The sequence below is a fragment of the Oryzias latipes genome, chromosome 11, assembly GCF_053564925.1.
Source record: "Oryzias latipes strain Hd-rR chromosome 11, Olatipes_Hd-rR_3.1".
Taxonomy (NCBI): domain Eukaryota; kingdom Metazoa; phylum Chordata; class Actinopteri; order Beloniformes; family Adrianichthyidae; genus Oryzias; species Oryzias latipes.
In genome coordinates, this window is record NC_136247.1 from 15,819,559 (window position 1) to 15,825,177 (window position 5,619).

Here is a 5,619-nt window from a genome sequence, read left to right on the forward strand (position 1 = left end):
GTGAGATGGTTTAAAGTTCTGAAGATGTGGTAAAATCCTCTCTCTCTTGTCTTCAGAACCAATTATTAAAACTTCAGTTTTGTCCTGGTTGAGCTGTAGGAAGCTTTCTGCCATCCATGACTTTGTATCTAAAATACAATTTAAAAGAGCGTAAGGTTCAAGGTCATCAGGGGACACGCCGATGTAAAGCTGTGTATCATCAGCATAGCTTCATCTGCCATTTTATCCCTTTCAGAGCCCACTTGTGGGCGAAGGCAGGGGACCCCCTGGCAATTTGCCAGTTGGTTGTAGGGCCACAATCACACACCCATTCACATTCACAATTTAGAGTTGCCAATTAACCTATGAAGCATTTTTTGGACAGTGGGAGGAAGCCGGAGTCCCTGGAAAAAACCCACGAATGCACAGGAAGAACATGCAAACTCCACACATTGATGTTCTGTTTTCAGGTCCCCCAGCTGGGACTTGAACCAGGGGCCTTCTTGCTGTGAGGCAAGAGCGCTAACCACTGCACCACCGTGCAGATAGTAAACCTAAAAGTATAGTAGGGACCCTTCATAGGAGTAAACCCTTTAGAAGGATTTCCTAATAAGATATTGAATTAAACATTTCTGCAGAGCTGCGAAATATTCACACAATTTTCTTCATAACGTTTTAAATTTAAGTTAAAAATCATTACAGAACTGTCTTTGTGGCTTGTTGTCATGGTTACAGGATGCCGCTGCTGTCAGTTGTTGATTTTAGCTCAAGGCTGAGCTTTGTTGGATTTTTAAACTGCTTTGATAACATCAGCACTTTAAATGAGAACTGTTTCTCAGAGCAGATGTTATGAAAAAGTCTTCGGATAAAAACGGCTGAAGGAATGAGAATTCCTGAAAACTGGCTCCTGATTCTGGCTCAAACCTTCAACGGGGTTTTCAAGGCTCCTGGCAATCAGCAGGTTTGGCTGTGACAGATTTTTCTAAAGGTATTGAAGCTAAAAAAGTCAGGGTGGCCCTTTCAAAATCATTAAAAGAGGATGATTTAGCTTCCAATGTGAGACAGTGATGCTGGCATCCTTTGATCCTGGACAAAACCTAGAACATTTGTAGGCTTTCCATCTTTTTTTCTCTTGATGAAAAAAAAAAGTATGTATGTATATACTCTTATCAAGGCAACTCTTATACAAAAAAGAAAAGAAAAAAACTACCCTTGAAAAATATCTGTGTTAATGTATCATCTGGCCTTAAGGGCTTTATTTCATAAAAAGAGCTGAGCTTTACATCTGCTGTTCTATGATATTCAAAAGGCTTCATAGGATGAAGGAAGTCCCCGATTTTACTCCTATCCAAAATGATAGGAGAAGAGCCCACTTTGGGTAACAGCACTGCCATGATCTAATGCAAACGTGTCAGACGATCTCATCATACCCTACTACTTTTTGAAATCTGCCTCAGATCTATCTTAATATGTTCTAAAAGGTGCTAATTGTCTTGAATTTCCCAAAGCTATACTTCAAAGTAAAACAGTTAAAGAAAGATTAGATAAGCTTTCTTTCCAGACAAATCGCTTTCTGTCCTTTGCTTCATTGCGTTCCAAGCAATTAAGGGAGTTGGTGAATGCCAGGGCCTGGCTCACGACAGCTACAGCTATGTCATTTAAATGAGCAAGCTAAAGAAGCCTCTCCATTAGGTCAGCGGTTGCTGGTTCTGGGCCGAGTTGGAAATAAAAAAGGTAGTTTGCAATGCATGAGATTGAGCTTTGCCATATCTGAGCCAAATCACAAGGTCAAAAAAGACATTTAATACAGATGTGCAAGCTGTTCACATACTGTTCTATAAATATCGCCAAATGCTCATGTGGCAGTATGTTTTGGATTAATTGATCTAATTAGTAAATGCAACAAAATGTCTCAACCCGGTTTCCAGCTCAAACGAGGAAAACAAAGACGTTCATGGATCTAGTTGCTAGTTGCTATAATCCGTGGGCTTGTGGCCCACGGATTATAGCTCCTACGGCACTGCTACAAACTTTTTCCAATGGCAGTTTTTCATTAGCTCCTGATACACAACAATTTGAATAAAGAAATTCTCAGAAATGCAATTTTAGGCGTAATTTTCCTAATAGATGCCCTCCGTCATGGGAAAATTCCACTGGAACACTTTAAAAAACACAAAAAGCATGATTTTCATGGCAGTGGGTCCTTAAATGTGCCTTGCAGAGTCTGAAATTGACCTTGTGAAGTTAAAGAAAAAATGTAGCTCATTCGTACTTGACAGACCTTCTGCTTTTACCACACTGAGCCTTTGTTGCTCAACACCGAAACCGCTGAAAGAGTTTCAGGTTAACATCTGACATCGAATAACAGAGTAGTGCGAAAGAAGGAAAGAAAACACAAACTGTGCAAAACTTTCCACTTCCACAATCAATCCTTCACCTGCGTGTAATGGACGGCAGTATAGGAAAGTGTGAAGGTGTATTTTGTCGTGCCCTCTCATGGGTGCGTGGAACATCATCTCAGATGCAGAACATAGGTGGGAGTATAACCCTTGCTGCATTTTAAAAGTTGGAAAAAGATGCATTGAATTAAGTAAACAAAAAAATGCAGTGAAAGTGTGCATGTCTTTCAACTTTTCTCCTGTTTTATTCCCCTGCTAGTAGGCAAATCTGTGGTCCCCTATAGCACTCCTACATTCAGACAGCTGGGATTTTTTTTTTAAATATGGTGATGTGTACATGGTTGCGTTTGCATCTCCTTTCGCCAGAGAGTATTCCTCTGTCACATCCGATATTTCACTTTCCCCCCCTTTTCATTAAAACTATGAGAAAAGAAAAAAAAAAGACTTGTGGGCATCCTAACACTTTAGGGAATAAAAAAAAGCCTTGGGTTGTTTTTTTGTTGATTTTTCTTACTTATTTATCTTTTTTTGAGACGCAGATAACCAAGGCTTTTTCCTTGAAGATTGACAGAAAGAAGAAAAGAACTGCCACTTAATACAAAAGAGGACTTAAATGTCTGTATAGTTTCTATAACAATTTTCCTGAAGGTGCCTGATTGTCATGTCACACTGCCGAATGCACTTATTGGTGATGAGGATTAAATTATTACCCTCGCTTGGCTGTGTTGGGGGTAAAAGAGGAATCTCAGGCGAGAGGCATGTGCCCAACTGTGTTATTGTTTGCATAAATTCTTGCACAGTTCAAACCTTTTATTCTTTTGTCTGACTACATGATTAAAATGAAAGAATGAGATGAAAACATGATCCAGTGTCAATGTTTTCTCAATTGCCTCGCTATGAAACGCATCAAACTTTTACCCTCAGCTGGAATTTCTGAGCACACATGTAGTCACAGATACAGAAAGCACAGACCTGGTGTCATGCACTACCAGTGCTGTAATGGTGTTATGCATTTTCACGTCAGGCCGAGGCCTTTTCTAAATAGGGGTGTCACGCTGTGAGGTTTGCTAACCTTGTGCTATATTGTCTCGGGGCTGGAAAATGGGTTTTATTCTGGGCTGAAGAGGAGATAAGGCCCCTGTCAGGAACGCTGGTTTCTCTGCCTCTTACCCTCACTGCTGGATGCCTAATGCAGAGCGCTGACATCCCCTCACTTTGTCTTCTATAGATTTTCCCAGCAACCACTTACATTACATCTGCTGCCTGCTTTTCTGCTTTGACTTTCATGTTCTCTAATTCTATCCTTGCACTCTTAATTTCACCCATCTTCATTATGCTGTCATTGAAGTGATTCTGATTTCATTGCGATCATTTGTCATTCTGTTCCATAGACTCATTATCAGAAGCTTTTTTTTTTCTTTTTCTTTACCTCTCTGAACTTCTCAGTCTTACCCTTTAAGTGAAGGGCCCCACTGCAGTAAGGTTTGTGATGTTTGGTGTTCTTTTAAAGGCTAGAGAAAGAAAGACAAACAACATAAAATCAGCCTTAAGTCCTCGTGCTTCTTCCTTCATGTAGAGTACATTTTTAACTAGTTAAACTATTTTCAGATGTATAAAAAACCGACTCTGTTTGACCTACCCCTTTGTCCTTTCTGTACAAAGTGAAGTAGGTGTCGTCCCATTGATGCCTAATCTTTTCTCCAGGGTAAAATAATTCTCTACTTAATGATGGCGGTCATGTTTTGGCTTCTGTTGTGTCTATCCACAATTCGATTCATATCTAAATTTGTGGAATCGGATAGGATTCATGGATGATATTAGATCATTCTGTACGATCCAATTTGATCCGATTCGCTGACCTAAAATTCTGGCTATGATTTCATCTATAGCCAGAATTGTGTAACTCAAGTGTAAACTAAATGTGTGCAAACAAGAATGAATGAAAATCCATTCACATTTTAGTTTCCCAAAGTTCACTCTACTGTTGTTTTTCCACATCCAAATATTCCAAAGGGAACATTATTAGAACATTCTAGCACATTTTTACATAATACTAAATAAACCCAACATGTCTTAATCTAAATGGTGTTTTGCAATGTTAATTATTTGTTTCATTTTGAAAACTTTTGTAATGTATAGGTCAATTCAATTAACAACTTGCCTCTCACAGATCAATATGTTTGGATAGTATACTTTATATAATAATAATATAAATCGATTCAAGTTAATAAATCGCTACACCCCTAATTATAGTCAAGCTATTTTTTAAACCCCTAGCAAAGAAGTACAGGATCGTCTGCATGTTACACAGTAACATGCAATATAAACATGAATAAAAACTGTGTTTATATTCAGTCAGAGTTAACAGTAAAGCAGGGAGAAGACAAGTACCTTTGCATTCAATACAGTTTGAATTTTTTCATCATTATCTTTGTTGCCTTCTGTCTTTCAGGGCGCCCGTTTTCACACAACACTGGAGTGCCTATTGTTTAGCCTAATTACAACTAGAAACCCACCCTGATAACTCATAGGACAACACATATCCAACAGTAAAAACATCCTGAAATACAGCCTTATAGCTCAAAATTAGCTAAAATCACACCAATGTAACATGAAGCTTTAAGCGGCATTTGAAAAAGAGCTTATCTGACAAGTAGGAAATTCTGGGCGGGCCATAAGCTCCCTTCCGCTCTGCAACAGAGAGGGGAAGGGAGTTTGGGGTTACTCCGCGCCATCAGTCCCCCCCACACTCAGAGGCGAATTTCTGATGAAATCCTGGCGCTCTGCAGAAACTATGTCCAATAAAACACAGGTTTTTAGATTTTGGCTCAAAACTGCATAATTAAAAGAACACTGGGAAGAATTTTACAATAGATCAATAGATGACTGAAGCAGTACTTCAACTTTCCAGAGAAAAATCAAATATTTAGTGACATGTTTCTCATAAGAGTCTCTTTCTGTGATATGATTGAGTTTCTTAATGTGTTTCAAGGGGATTAAATTGATGCGCTGGTTCTTTATGTCCTTGATGTTTTTCTTATATAATAGTTCTTGCTGTCTTCTAACCTTTGTTGCAGCCAGTTGTTGTTGTTTACCCTTGAATTCAAAATGTACATGAGCTTATTTGTTTTTCTTGAAAAAAGGGTTTTGCTTTTAAGTTACTAAACCTAATTTGTGAGTGAGCGCAATATGAATATTTACACGCTCCTCGTATTTCTCTGTAGTATTACTGTTTTGTCTT